At 49.8% G+C, this 15531-nt stretch overlaps 1 protein-coding gene across 1 annotated transcript in view; it reads left to right on the top strand.

Annotated features, from left to right (window-relative positions):
- Positions 1 to 15531, top strand: part of CNTFR (ciliary neurotrophic factor receptor) — a gene marked incomplete at its 3' end in the record, with an annotated part of 213857 nt that overhangs the window by 67682 nt on the left and 130644 nt on the right. The gene's annotated exons all lie outside the window — the stretch shown is intronic.

Raw genomic sequence — 15531 nt, 5'->3', positions numbered from 1 at the left:
TGACGTGGCTCAGCAGGGATGTGCCAGCCCCCCTTCATGTGTGGGAACCTACACTTGGCTCTGGCATCTTTGATCTCCCTTGCTGTGAATGTGCTTCCTCCCTTGCTGCCTCTTGCTGTCACCTTCCCTGGTTCATTTCTCATCCTCTCCCTTTTGTGACTCTCATGGCCTCTTTGTCCCCAGCACAGGGTGTGGGTAAGGGAAACAGCATGGCCAAGAAGGAGCTGATGTTTAGATTCAGACAAGAAGCAGCATAAGGCATAATGCAACCGGAAAGGCACAGGCAGATGGAGAGGGGCGGCAGGGATATGTGGCTCTTTATCTTCATTACAAGACTCGTGTCTGTGGTCTTGTTTCTGTGCTGCTTGTCGACAAGGGGAGGATGGCCAGCGAGCAGACATGTGCGGGGAGGGTTTTGTTTGCAGGCAGCAGGGTTATTTCTGCTGGGTAGTGAGGAACAGAAAAGCAAAAGGGGATTTCTTGTGGAAAGCAAGCATAGGAGCAGGTTGACACAGGAGGGTGATGCGATGGAAGACCCAAAAAGGACAAAAGGAGATGCTTTCCTTGATTCATGACAGGGAAATGCTGTGCAAATGCAAGCTGTCTGTTCGCTGTGGGTGCTCTGGATCAAGAAGAAGTGAAAGGGGCTGTTTGAGAGGGAGCGTGGTTGATGCTGGTATAGCTGCAGAGACAGGGGAGTTGTCTTGACTGGCGAGATAGAAGGTGGCGTGGGGCCACCATGCTCGGAGATGGAGGAGGTAGATCATGAGAAGAGTGCTGAGGTGTGGAAGAAGGCAGAGTGGCAGTCACTAGGATGGAGTGAAGGGTGTCAAAAGATCAAACATGGCTGTTGGGTGGCAACCAGCACTTCCTCCTGCCCAAAGCAGCAGCTCATCTTCGGCCTGGCAAAGAGGAGGGTCTGGGGGTAACTTTAGCCTCAGCTCTGAGACGACAGGACAAGCTTTGAGATATGTAAACCCATCCTCCAAAGAAGAGAGAAGATCTCCAAACTGGTTTTTTCTGAGCTAGCCAAATACAGTGACCACGTGAAGCCTTCTTTTTTTATCTCATTGTTTATTTTTCACAGGGGGCTTTTATTTACACCCCCTTAACATCTGTGCCGTTAAAGCAGCCTTATTAGGATGCTGCCCTTCACCAAGGAACTCTGCTCTCGAAAAAGAGCATTAAAGATTCAACAAATAGCTGAGAATTGGGATTGATCCTAACCTCCCATAAATGGGAGTACCTTCCCCCATTAATCAGCCTTGGTTTTCACTTACAGGATGATGGCCTCAGTGCTACAGTTCTTCAGGACTAAAAGCACGTTAAATATTTATCACAGCTGAGTATTCACTTCCCCCTCTATTGCCAACTAAGATCCACTGCTTAAGCCTGCATCGTCTTGACAGGTTGCGTAGTAAGGTGGCATGCCATTAGGAAACCTCTTGTGCCAATGTGCTCCGCTCATTTGCTGCGCTAAGCACAGAGAGATGGTGGCATCTCTCATCTTGAAGCATGGTCAGCATGGGATCGTATTTATAAAGTCTCTCTGCCAGCATTTGCACTAGTAAATTAAACATTGCCTGGGTTTGCTCTGTAGCTGAGGCTGGTGGGTCCACACTCCTTCACGTCTCCTTTAACCTCCAAAACAGGATTATTGTAATGCAAGCAGCCCCTGGTCTGTGCTGAGGCTTTGCCCACGTCAGGGACTGCATTAGCAGTCCAGCGTATGGCCGTTCCCATTGCAGTGCCTGGAAAGTTTCCCCCGTTTACGGCTGTGCGTGTGGCTTCTGTGTCGTCCTCCCATGCTGAAAGGATGCCGGCAGCGCTCTGCAATTCCCTGGTGTGCTGGGAGAGAGCTTTTATTGCCTTGCGAGGCTTGAAATGACAGCAGGGTGTTTAGTTGTCCAATTGCTTTAAACATATGCAAGTATGTCCTTGGTAATTGTGCCAGGTGTGCCACAGCATTTTGGAGAGCGGCTGTTTCAGAAGCACCCTTGAAAGCTGCTTTTCCTTTTTGAACTCCAGTCTTGTGATGGCATTTCTCAAAAGATAGTTCTGTCTTTTGAGAGTTGCTGGTAAACCTCAGAGGCTGGGAAGGTGTCCTGAGTGCTGGTGTGAGCAGGTTCTTAGCTGTGATGCCTCTTCCCTGTTTAGCTGCTAAGGAAAAGCTCCTCACCATGCTGGAGGGAGTTTTGCTTCTGCACCAGACTCAAGGCAGACTCCATTTGGCCAGCTCTAGAAGCTAAGATTGAGCTGTTGTTGCTGGGTTAGTGCTTATTTTTATTTTAATATATATTTAACTCATTGGCATAGTCGTGATGCATCTCCCTGTCTTCCCACCCCCCCCACCACCTCCAGTTTGAGTTACTGATGTGCACAGCCTTGTTATGGCCATTTACACGTACAGGCGCACAATGTGTTTCATTATCCTTGTATCAAACTTGTTTTGCTGCTGTCACGCACCAGAAAAGTTAAACACGTCTGATCAAAGGCATGTAAACACAGCTTCAAAACAAATGCCCTCAAGTCCTGCCAAAAGCCCAGAGCTGTCTCTGAGCAAACCTCGTCTCGCATTCCCCTGCCTGCGCCTCCTGCTCCTTCCCCGAGCGGGTATGTAATGCTGCCTGATCTTGAAGAGCCTTGTGGGCTGCCATTTGATTCAGGGAAACGTTGCCCCACTGGTTGAGCAAACCTCAGTGGGGTTTTGCACCAAGCGAGACAGCTGGGAAGGGAAAGAGCAGAGCCTTAGCTGTGGGACAGAAGGGGAAATCCTCTTGTTTCTTCTTCGCACGTGAGACTGTGAACCCCAATGGTCTATGCTTTGCAATGTGATGCAGCTCCGGTGCGTCAAGGGAGGGGAAAGCACAGTGCGAATTGTCTGGAAATAGAGGTGCTGAGTGCACTTTTTCCAGGTCTCCCATGAGGCTCTAGCTGGTGTATTATCCTGATGTGGGAGCTGCAGGACCAGGAGCCCCCTCCCAATGCTGCTGCATGTGCTCCCAGGGCATCCCTCTGGGCTTGGGGCTCGGCTGGAAGCAGAGGCAGCCAGTTGCATCCTTTATCCCTCTCTTGTCCTAAGTGGGATGGGAGGACTTGGGCAGAGGGACTGGGGATGTTACCAGACCAGGAGCTGCTTCTGCGCTGTCCCTTTTCCAGCTCTAGGTGGGCAAGGAAGGGTGAGGTTAGACACACCCCTGGCTCAGAGTCCCTGTTGTCACTTTATCTCCCATGAGATTGCTAAAAGGTGGAGGATGCTCTGTAGTTGCAGACAAATCGAGTTTTCATCTTACTCCCACCTCTGGGAGGGCTAGATGTGTGTCTTAAATGGGAGCGGAAATTCGTGGGCTTTTGCAGCCTCCGAAGGCAGGTGTTTTCGGAAAACACTAGCTCCTTTCAAATCTGCCAAAACCCTATTCACAGCTTGGCTACAGGCACAACCAGCGAACAGTTTGGGAATTCGTGAGCTTGTGAGCTGACCCGGACTCTGCAAATGAGTTGCCCAAGGTCTTTGCCAAATGCCTGTGAATAATGGACATGTCAGAATCGGATAGGGTTGCAAATGGTGGGTTATTAGTGCCCGCTGCCTGTGCCAAGCAGTGCTGCACGTATGTGTGCGAGCACGCAGCATGAGCGGCACTGTGGAACTTACCCGAGTAGCGAGGGTGGGTGAAGCAGCCCTTGCTGCAGGTAAGGCGGCCTCCCCTACCCCCTTCAAAGCACTTAATTGTGCTAACGAGGGAGATAAAAACGCAATCATCCCCCCCACGTTGCTGCTGGATGGTCCCGAGCAGGCTGTGAAATGCCCTGCAGGCAGTGGGGACGTGGTCAAAGGTTAACAACGGTGTCAGCCTTCATAAATCATCTCTAATGAGACCTGGGAAAGTGTTGGGTTAGAGCCTCTGATGCACGGCTGCGCTGAGTTGTCTTTACTTTGGGCTTTTTTTCCCCATTTGATTTTTAGGGTTATCAGAGTGAAACCTTTGTAAGGCTGAAGGTGCTGGAGACTTTCCTACTGTTCTGGATGACGAGGGGTCCTGGTCTCTGCCCAGCTCTGTTCCTGGCAAGGGCTGGCTCGATATGCTGCAGATTAAATACATTTTCCCTTTCTTTTTATTTTTGTCCCGAAGGAAGTAGTTCATACATCCCTAAGGTATCAGAACTCATAGGCTGTAGGGTATTGCCTGAGTCCTGGTATGGAGAAGCAGCACACTGCATGCTTGCTGATGCTGAGGTTGGGATGGCTCTGGGTAGAACCCAAGTCACAAAGCCTGACTTAGCCAGCAATGCCTGTGAGCAGCATCCTGACCAGCCACCGGACAGCCAGAAGGCTTCAGGGACCTTTTCTTGAGGTGTCTTCCCAGCTTATCTCACCAGCATGAGGACCACATTATGGGGATGCTATCAAGGCCAAATGCTTTGCCCGGGAGGATCCCATCCGGGAAGCGGGACCCCAAATAAAAGGTGGGAAAAAGAAGCAGAGAGGAGGTTGTTGAGGTCCCCACCAAAGGCCACCTCTGGAGCTGGTGGTAGTGGGCTGCTCTAGACAGTGTGTGGTCCCTGAGAAAGCTGCCAGCCACCAACTGGGACACTGGGAGGAGTGGAGTAGGGTACAGTGAATATTCCCTCCGACTTATTATTTATAAAGTACTGTCACAGCCCTGGAAGTGTTGGGACTCTCAGAAAAACTATAGGAATGTACTAATTAAAGAACACAATGGGAATGTAAATTGGGAAAGCTCCCCAGGGGGAAGCAGCCCTGGGGGGAGCTAATTTGCCAGTCCCTACTCCTCCCCTGCAAGCTGGCTGAGACACTGGAGCAATTAAGGAGGAATTTGAGTGTTAAATATAATCTGGAATTGTGTTTTTGACTTTTTTTCTTTTGTAATTGGTTTATTTTTCTCTTGGGTAACTGTGTTTCCAATTCTGTAATTGGGACTTTAACCCTCTACTCTGCTACAATAAGGGCTGTTTTTGAGGGTTGGGGGTTTTTTTGGTGCTTTTTTTGGTGTTGAAAACAGATTCAGATGACTGTGCCAGAGCCAAGGTGGCACATCAGCTCCTTAGAAGTGGCAAAGCTGGATGGGGTGGTCCCACAGATGACACTGTAGGATCTCTGCAGCCCAGGACAAATTTGGGGGGCTTCCAGAGGGTTGCTTTGGGGGCTGGTGTAGCTCCAAACTGGTGCAATAAAGGAGATATGGCACCAGGACAGAGCTAACCAGAGCCAGTCTGGTAAGAGAGACAACCCCTGGCTGTAAAATAAAATATTGGTTGTCAGAGTCATCTCCTGAAACCTATCCCAAGAGCATGGTTGTTTTGGTTGGTCTTTTTGACTGTTCATTTCTCTACTGTGTGATCTGGCTTACTCTTTTGTGCTGTTTTGACTTGTCTTGCCCTGCTCAGAAAATACGTGTATTTGGTATAATTTGAACTGTGGCCAGTGGAGTGGACTCAGTGTAGCGGCTGTGATGTATTTATCTTTTTCTGTAAACTTCTTCTGTACAGTCCAAGGCGAGAAGACAAACAAGGAGACTGTCATGGATGCAAGGTGAAGACACGCTGAGGCTACGGTGGTCAGCAAGGATTGACCATCAGCCCATGTGCTGCTTGCTGTTGGGTTCGTGGGTTAGCTGTGTCCCTGTGGCCATCTTTGCAGTTGAGCAAGGGGTTTGTGTTCTCGGGTTTGGGTTTTTTTGTTTCCATCATCTTGAGTGGACTCTTCAGTGCATTTTTTTAATTAGAAGGTGTCCTCAAAGCTTGTAAAAGGGCTTTGAGAAGAGAAGCTGCTGTGATTACAACTGGGGTTTCGTGTGATGGCTGGGTTGCTGGATCATTTTAAGATGGTGCTCCCAGTGGCAGGTAGGAACTAATGTGCTGCAAGGTCCTTTTCCCTCTTTAATTTCTATTTCTCTGATTAACTTGAAGATTTATTCTGGTTTTTTCTGGGGTTGTTTTTTTTTTTTTCAGTTGGCATTAGTTCCCTGAGGTTCTCAGCCATGGAGAGCCCCTGTTGGCAGGAGTTACAGGGCTCTCTAAACTCAGACTTAGAAAAATATGATAGATGTACTCATGTGACGTGAGTACCCTCACAGCGGTAGGATTTTGTGTGGCTGTAGGGGCTGACTTGCTCTGGATAAACCAGTGCTTTGTCATACAACAGCATCCCCTGGTCCTAACCCTGAGAAGCCTGAATTCTGACTGCCACCGTGGTCCACGTCTCCCACCGCGGTCTACATCTCCCTCTACAGCCCACATCTCCCACTATGGTCCTTGTCTCCTACTGGGGAGAAATGGGCCCCAGCATTTCAGTGGTGTTGGGAGATGGTCACCAGGATCCAGAGCTCTCCCAGCAGTTTCTTTCTAAGCTTGCCTGTATTTCTTGCCATTTCTTTTGGTTTATTTTTTCAAAAAATTGAAGTAGCACAAAAGTTTGTGAGGAAACAGGCTGGCGGATCCTGAGGGAACAAAGACTTAGAGATTGTGCTGGGTCTACACTCCTCCTTTCCCCCATCTCCAAAAAAGTACATGGAATTGTAGGATAAAAAAGCCCTTCCATCTTTTATTTACTGTAGGGCCTATGGACTCCATCTGTTGCCTGTGGTATGTAGTCTAGGCAGACAAATAGGAAAGAACTACTATTTTCCCTATATTTGGAGGTGGGAAGGGCAGAGCTGGGAGCACCTTCACCGTTCCTGGGCTCTGCACCTCTGGAGCTGGGGCTGGGAAGCTGTGTTGGAACCAGGAGCATGGCCCGCACTTCCCAAATTGTTGGCCAGCCCTTTTTCTTCCTCTCCTGCCTGCAACGCCAGGGATGGTCTTTCGAGGACTGGGCTGGGACATGCTGTCACTCAGGGTTGCATCCAGGTTCCAACACAGCATTTTCCTGTGTAACCTTCGGCCAGCCCGCCCCAGGGCATCTGACTCCCTGTGGATCTGGCGTGGATTGTTCTCCCTTCCTCCCTCTCTCACCACATGAAGTTAGTTTCCTCTAGATTACGGGTCAGGAGGTACTCAGGTGCTGACGGATCAGCATGTGCTTTCCTGGATCAGGGCCTCGCATCCCTCCTACCCATCCAAATGGATGTGGGATCCCTCCTGGGCTTCAGCAGTGGGGGATGCTGTGGTGGGGGTGAGACCCAAGCAGCATAGCGAGCCCCCTCGCCTGCCATCACTGCTGTGGCTTTTCTACTGGCAGAGAAACTAGTCTAGATTGCAGGGATAAATTAAAACTGAGGAACAACTGCTATGTACTGGGCTGGGTCAGGCTGATGGTGGCTATCTGCTTGCTCTTAACCTAAGCCTGCTTGTTTAATGTGCTGGTCTGTGAGACAGCAGCTTCCCAATGGGAAACAGCCCTCAGCTTTGCTTGTCTCATCCTTGGGCAATGGAAAAGGCTTCCTGGAGTCTAGGGGTCTGCGATCTCAGCCAGGAGCCAAGGTAAGTCACCTTCCCAGCAGAACTGTTTGCATAGCTGTGTGGCTGTGCCCACTTCGAGAACTTCACGTTCTTCCTTGTGCCGAATATCCAGAACAGGCATCCCTGTGCGCTCAGTGTGCTTTCGTTTCCCTCAGTGAGCTTGGGACACATGCAAGAGCCCAGCAGCTTCGCTGAATCCCACTGGTTCTCTTTGCCGGTCTGATGGCAGCATCATGCAACCGCTCCTGGCCTGTGCAAAACCACTGGCACCCCGTGGTTGCAGGAAAGCAGCCCCACATGCTTTTGAATCCATATGCAATTGTTCTCCTCCTGCTTGCACGCTCCAGCGTGGTTCTCTGGAGGCTGGGCTGGTGGAGCAGGAGGTTCTCCAGCACCTCCAGGCACTGACAGCCTCCATGTGCAGAGCCTCTGCTGTCACCCAGTGTGTTGTTTTCTTTCTCGCCAGCCCTCCTGCTGACCAGCAAGCTCTTGTCTGCGTGCGGATTTTACGGTGGTCCCTCCAAGATGCTGACAACCTGTTGACATCCATGGGTTGTGGGTTTTTGTTTTTTCAATTTGTTTGGCTGCCTCCCTCACCCCAAAATGCCAAACCCAGCTCCCTGCTGGTGGTTGCAGTGAGATTTTCATGGCTTCTCGCTGTTCTTTTTGGGTTTTGTTTCTTTTTTATGCTTTGCAGACAGCTTTAATTCCGCTGTTTGTCCTGAGACTCTGCAGAGTGGCAAGCCTCCCGCAGACAGCACACCAGGTCAGCCACCCGTGCTAGCCCCGGGATTTACTACAGGCAGTTTATTTTCCCAAGGAAGTTAGTTTCCAAGATAGCATCTGGTTTTTATGAGGTCTGATCAAATAAGGTGCTATGTGTATGAACTGGGGGTGCAAGGGGTGGTGTTTTTATGTTCGTACATGTATTTTTAAAGTTTTATAAATAGCAGAGTAATGAGTTGCCTACTTTTTCCAAAACTGGATCTTTTGTGACCATGGTTTTGCTGAAATTATTACTGAATCCAGAAAGCAAGTTGTTTCTCTGAAATAAGAAAAGAGCGGTATAGATACACCTTGCTACATATCACATTAGCAGTAGATGCTGTTATTTTCAACATCAATGCAGAATTATTCTTTAGGTGACTCATCCACAGTACAAGAGACGGTCAGCTGCAGAGGTTATGGTGAAAACCAGATACTTTTGCAACCAACCTGTTAGCTTATTGAAGCTTTTCAGCAAATAGTAAGAGACATAAAATGCGTTCTAGCGGGCTTGGGTTCAGTTTAAAAATAATTTGCCTGGAATAAAAAAGGTTAGAGGTTTGAATTTGCTTTTGTGGGCAGAGTTGGAGAGAGAAGCTACATGTGAGTGTCCAAATGGTCTCTGGGCTTCATGGGCACACAGCAAGTCCTGCATGGAAAAGAACCAGAGAGAAACTTGATGTGGAGCTGCTTCTGTTTGTTTCTTTTGAAGCTTCAGCTGAAGGAAAGGAAAATAGAAATGAAAGTGCAGCTCTCACGTGTTGGCTTTTGGAGGAATTTATTGGAATAAAATTGGAGAGGGAAGGAGAAATGCCTGAAAAATATTGTAGTGATAGAAGATGAGTCTCTGCTCTTTGCAGCCCTTTCATTAATGGGTGATTAATAAGTGATGTGCTAATGGTGTGTGGGGACCTGGTTACTTGGGGCTTCCCATCTGGGTAGGTTTATAAGTATCTACGCAGACGTGTCATCTCATATTTTAATGGTATCATCTCACCTCTTCCCCTTTCTTCCTCCATGTGCATCCCTTTTGCTCTGCCTGGGTTGCTTGCACCAGACCAGGTAGGCATCATCCCATGGCATGGGGTTGTCTCCTCCATGGGAAGCCTGGCTGGCAGACTCCAGCCAGGGAAACCACCAGCATGGTCATCTTCTCCAGGTCCCACCAGTGCTTTGGCCAGCCATGCAGCCCGCAGGGGTAAAACCATCCCAAGCAAGACCTGCCCTCCTGTTAGCTTTCAGAGCAGCTTCCCCTTTCCCCCACCTTTACAGAGGCATGTCTGTACCTCTGGATGTGAGTGCTTACTCCCCTCTCCCACGGCGACCCCCGCAGAGCCCACCCTGCCGACAAAGATAACACCATGCTGCAGCCGCCCCTCGGCACATCCCCGGCTCTGGGATTTGTTTTTAATTTCCTCTTTCTCTCCCCTCTCTCCCCCTGTGAGATGTAACGGTTTGGCAGCAGATCCTGTCACCCCGTTCGCTTTCTTGCAGCGAATAATTTCTTCGGGGTGTTGTGTTAGCAGCGACGGGGGTCTGAGCCAGAGTCGCTGGATGTCTTCTCAGAGAAGAGTTGAAAAGCAAATCTGTGCTGTGTGACCTAACCCCATACCTCCTTGCCACTCCTCTGGGGACCACCAGCAGCTTCCTCAGCTCCTTCTTTGTTTTTTTGTGTGTGTTTTCTTTGTGTGTATGTGTGCTTTTGTTTTTGTTTTTTTCCCATTCTGTGCACTTTAGCTGTTCTTGAAAATTTTCAACCTATTCCTAGAAAGTTGTATAGAAAGGGGAGACAAAATGTCACTCTTGTGAGACAGATTGACAACATAGCTGGTATTTCCACTACCTTAGAGCAAACCAGCATCAGCTTGAACCAGGATTTTAGTTGCAATGTCACAAAAACATTACCTAGATGCACAAAATAAAAACTCCAAACAAACACCACTTTCTTGCTGAGCTATAGGATTGCCAGGTGATTGAACATCTGCACCCAGACTTTGTTGCTCAGCTGAACCTGTGTCCCAGCATCATTGCAGTCATTTCCAGTTCAGTACCAGCTGTCCTGCAGGCATCTCTGAAGCATCGTCCACGTTATGAGAATGTGATGCTGTGTTTGGGCACTGGTTTTTATGAAGACTGGAGCTGCTGGTCAGGCACGGCTGATGTTTCACATGATGGATTTCTCCCATTTCAGCTCCAGGAATTGCCAGGAAGCAGTTTGTATAGAGGGGATGATTGTGGGGACCAGGAGCTCGTGCGTATATGTGTTTGTGCACCTTTATAAGGGAGATGGGAGAAGTAAAGCTGCCTGATAGCTCAATAAAGGGCCTAAGAAAATATAGCCTTGAGCTTTGATTGAAAGCCTGAGTGTTGCTTTATCAAGAAGATGCTACTTGTTGTTATTTGCACTGCTGCGAGTTATTTACCCAGTGCCTCCCGCCAGCAAATGTTTACATTGCTCAGGAGCAGTTTGCCGGGGGTTTTCACCAGCCGCAACCTGCCTTCCGTTGTTTTTTTCTGATTGCCCATGAGGCTCCCAGCCCTGCCTGACGAGGATGCTGGGGTGAAGGCACTGGGCACCCTGCAGCTTCAGGGAGAGCAGCTGATGTGCCGGTAGCTCCTGCTTTAGGTTTTTCTGGGTGCAAAGTGTTCTCCACAAAACCTTTGCAAAATCTCTTGTGGTGAAGGCAGGAGGAAAACACCGTCTCCTTTTTGTCCCTTTGATCTGCCTCCACCGTGGTTTCCTTAGCTGTGGTCCTGCTCCCAGCAAGGGACGACTCTGGTGCCACAAATGACTAACACCAGGGTGAGGAGTGTCCTTTACCCAGTCTGCCAAATGCATGTTCGTGTCTGAGTTCAAAGCTGTCTTTCCATGAGTGTTTTGTAAGCCGTGCTTCTCCATTGCACATTTCTCACCTTTATCTGGAGTATTTCTGGAAAGCAGATGCAAACTTTTCATGGGAAACTCTTGCAAGGTATTTGTTCAGTTCTGGCCACACATTGTGGAGAAGCAATTGATGCCTTGTCATGACCCAGGAGTCTCTGCTCGATCTGCCCATGCAGAACAACAGAGCAGATAAGAGACAACTACCTTATGTTGCACACTTGTTGTTTGTTTTTTGGGGGTTTTTCTTGCAGCTTCTCATTTGGGATGAGATGAGCATAAGCAAGGATTAGTTTGTTAAGCTGTGACAGTTCATTAAACTTCTTGGACTTTTTCTCTGCATTTCCTCTCCAGACACTGTTCATGGCTGAGCCGGGGGCTGTATTTGTGTGTGCAGATACTGTGGGACAAGACAGGCAACGGAAGTTTTCATAAGTTTTAGTTTCAAAATGCCCTTATCTATTTGCAAAGCTCATCGAGTGCCTGCAAAACTGTTGCAATTCAGGTATTTCTATTTTCAAAAGCATGTGGAAGAGGCGTTCATTTTTATTGGCTATTTTTTGCCTTGAAGCAAGCCTCTCTTTTTTTGTCAGAAACTGATGGCTGAGGCTTAGATATATAAAACTTGGTTAAATTAATGGGAGTCATGCCCCAAATCTCCTGCTCAGCTTTTAAATCCTCTGTCTGTGAACAAGGAGCCTAGTTAGCAGCTGGTTTTCCAGTCTACCAGAGGAAAACCTTGAAACTTAAAGGTAGAATGAGAGCATTGCTCACAGGGAAGGCGAAGAGAGCTGTGCCCTGTTCCTCAGTTAGTGCCTCATTTCATTAACTGCTGCACAAAGAGTGATGTTGGAGCTTGCAGGCACCCTCAGCACCGTCACACCCGTCCCTCTCACCTTTGAAACCTGTGCAACCCCATTTTGGGGGCTTTTCAAGGAGACTCCAGATTGCAGGTAACCATGCATGGGAACGTGCATCCAGTTGTATTTTTGCCAATGTGAAAAATCACTGCTGAAGGGAAGTTATTTGCATGTGAAGCTGTGCCACCCCAGGGTGGGTTTCACAGAGCACAGAAGGGGCAGCTGAAGGGGAAGAGACATGTGAGCATCTCTGTGTAGCCACAGAAATCTCATTTGATCCTCAGTGGTGGGAAAGGAAACGAAGCAATAACCCAGGACAGTTTAATAGAGTTTGGGTGAAATACGGTTGTTTTTCTAAGCTGGTCTCTGTGCAGTGAGGGCTCTTTAGCCCTTTTGTTGTGCTTGGCTCCGCTCTGGATGTTGGCACCAGCTGCTCTGCAGGTGCATGTGTCTTTGGCAGGAAGGAGCTGGGATTTGGGGATTCGCCTTGGTTGGGGTAAGGGGGGGTGGGAAGAGGAAAAAAGCAATGAGAGATTATGTTTATGTCTTGCAAGTGAGGAAGACACTGTTGGGGAGGGATAAAGCTATAGCCTAGGGTTCAGTCCCATCTCAGAGAGCCGTCTGGAGGGCAGGGTCCCCTCTTGGTGGCTCCTTCTCCCTTCCCTGGAGCAAAGCAGGAACAGATCCTACAGGCTCTGGGGCTGCAGAGCCCAGATGAGATGAGCTCCTGTGAACAGAAGTTTGCCCCAGAGGTGAGACAGGGAGCAATAGCAAGTGTTGCCTGTAATGTCCCCAAAATAATGAAGACTGGAGTGGGCAGCCATTTCCAAAGCTGAGCCCGTAAGGATGCAGAAAGAAGACATCTTTGCAGGTGCTTGCCCTTCACCCCACCATTGTTTTCACCGCTGCCTTTGCTCCCTCCTTCCCATCTTGTGCTGTGGCAGTGAGTCCTAGGGACCAGCACCCCAAAGGCGCAGAGCCCAAACCCCGGGTGCCCCAGAGGAGGTGGTGATGTTGTGTTGTCCCACCTGTTCCATCTCCCAACAAGCAATGGGGCAGCCTTCCCAGGACACCTGGTCCCTGTGACCCTCAGATGTGGTCTGTGGGGGGAATCCCTGCTCTGAGCACCCCTGTGCTTGCCCACCCCTGTCCAGTTTTGGAGCACGGGGACTGGTGGAAGCAGACTGGGAGCCCCACAACCCCTGGGCAGGAGCTGTTTGGTCCAGCAGGCAGAGTTGGGGAAGAGGATGATGTTTCCCTGAGTGAAACCCAGCGGCTGAGCCAGAAGCGGCAGAGCTCCATGCGCTGGCATGGGCCCAAGGCATCTTTGCTTCCTGCCACCCTTTCAAATTAAGCAAACAATTCATTTTATTTCTTTAATTTTCCAAATGGAAGTGAATTGGCCTCTCTGGCAGTTGCCTGATTGACGTTCCAGAGAGGATGGAAGCCAGAGGCCGGGGGGACTTGCCACCCCACGCCTGCCACCACCCTCCCAGCAGCATTGGCAGGGACCTAGCCCTGTCACTTGGGGGCATGGGGGCCACTTTGTCCTCCTAGGAACAAGCAAGAGATGCTAATTTCTCACCATGGGTAAAACGATTGCAATGCTGAGCTCCTGCGAGGTCTTTTCAGGGTAGAGAAGTGAGCCATGGCACCCCCTGTGCCCCCTATTAGCTCCCAGCATTGGATGTTTTATGAGTGTGGCTTTTCCTCTTGCTTTTATTATGCTTTGCAGAGCCTTCCTCATGCATATACTTAGTCCCCTGCTTGCCTCAAGGGGATACCATCAGGAAATGACACTGACTCCGCTGGTGAAAGAGGAGTGGGTCCTCCCTTGTAAGGAGGTTTTGGGGTGGGATTCTCCCACAGGGATGGCCACGCACTGTGCCCAGCACAGGCTTGCCACTGTGAGCCTTTACTTGAGGGCCAGCCACCCATCTGGGTGCATGTATCTGCACCCTTAAATCCTCCCGGCTTTGCTCTCGGATGCAGGGCTCTCTGCACAGCCGGCTGCAACTCTCCCTGCAGCGAAATAAGTGCCAGGAGATGGTGAGGGGAAGATTATCCCCGCTACGTGGCAGCGATTATCAAATCTATACACTGCATCGGTGAAACGAACGGCAGCCGGTGGCTCACTGCCAGAGTGTGTGGCGTGTAATTAAGTCTAGCTCCCCAATCTCTGTTAAATCTCAAAGATCCCTTCCTAATCTCTGGCATTGCAGTCTCTCTTGTGGCTTTTCCCCTCCGCTGCTGTTTTTCTCAGTGTGATCTTTCCCCTCGGCTGCAATCCCCTGACTCCTCGTGCGCAGCAGCAGGATAGAAATCCTCACCCTGGGCTGGGATGCTGGAAATGCAAACCCCTAGGGTTTTCAGGCACCGTTGGCTGTCCTGGAGCTGAATCCCACTCCACAGTGCTACTGTGCATACCCAGGGCTTTTTCACCTTTGCTCAGCCTGCCTGTGGCTTATCTGGAGGGGCACAGCAGCCCTGGCTGGGCTTGCAAACCTCTGAGCCGCTCTGCTGGGACTGCTGCTGTCCCCCATGCTGGGAGAATGAGAGTGTGATTGTGTCATGGTGATGATCCCAGCCTGGCTATTAAAACAGCAACTTAATTGGCCTTTTGAAGAGGGGAAAAAAGCAATTCTCCTACTTGCTTCACCTGCTTACAGGAAAGCAAGCCCCCCCCCCCCCACTTGCAGACTTGTTATGTTCCTTGGGCCTGTGCTGCTGTTCCTCTCCTTTGCAAAGGTTGTGGCCATGGGGAAACTGAGGCACAGTGTGCTGATATGATGCATTTGGGGCTGCATCTCAGCCTGCATCTCAGGCCAGCAGAACTCCCAGTGGGGCTGTGGGACAGGGGGACCCACAGATCCCTGTGCCAGCCTCTCGGGCAATGGGGTGCTACCAGCTGCACCTCCTCTCTGTAGCATCCCCGTTTGTTAAAAAACTGAGTCTCTGCTCTCCCTAGTGCTGTGCCCATGGAGGGCACCATGCTCCTGGCTCTTGTGCAAAACAATCAGCAGTTTGGAACAGGACGGGCAGAACATGAGATGTCTGCAAGCTGCATGGCAGTCAGAGGGATGCAGATAAAAGCTCTAGTGTCTGCCACTGAAATAAATTTCATCTTTGGCTAATGCAGAGGTAAAAAGGAAACTCGGCAACTGGATTCTGCAATCTTGTGCGAGCGAGTTTTTCTGGGAGATGCTTGAGCTGGCTCATTTTTACGTGTGCATTAGGGATGTGACAACTTAATTGTGGAGAGTTCTCCAGAGGGGGAGCAGGAATCAATAGGTGTTGGATAAGGCGCTCGTTTTAAGATAAAGTCTATTTGTTAAATTATAGTCATTTGTCTCCTTGCAGCCTCAAAAGTAGTTAATTGCGAGCAGCCTGGACGGGCAGTGTGCTCTGACCCAGCTTGAAGCACAAGTACCCTTTGGTGCCTGGGATGGAGGTGCCGGCAGTGCCACCGGCTGTCGCAATTCAGGCAGGGGCGACCCAAGCTCCGGGGGAAGGGTGAAGGTTATGAATTCAAGCCCTTAAGCGTGTCCTGTAATCCCTTTTCTGGCCTGGAGGAGCGGCAGCCTCTTCAGTTACCAGGGCATGGAG

Source organism: Nesoenas mayeri, assembly GCF_963082525.1.
Source record: "Nesoenas mayeri genome assembly, chromosome: Z".
NCBI lineage: Eukaryota > Metazoa > Chordata > Aves > Columbiformes > Columbidae > Nesoenas > Nesoenas mayeri.
Note: the sequence above shows the minus strand (reverse complement) of the source record. Positions and strands in the feature narration are given on the sequence as shown.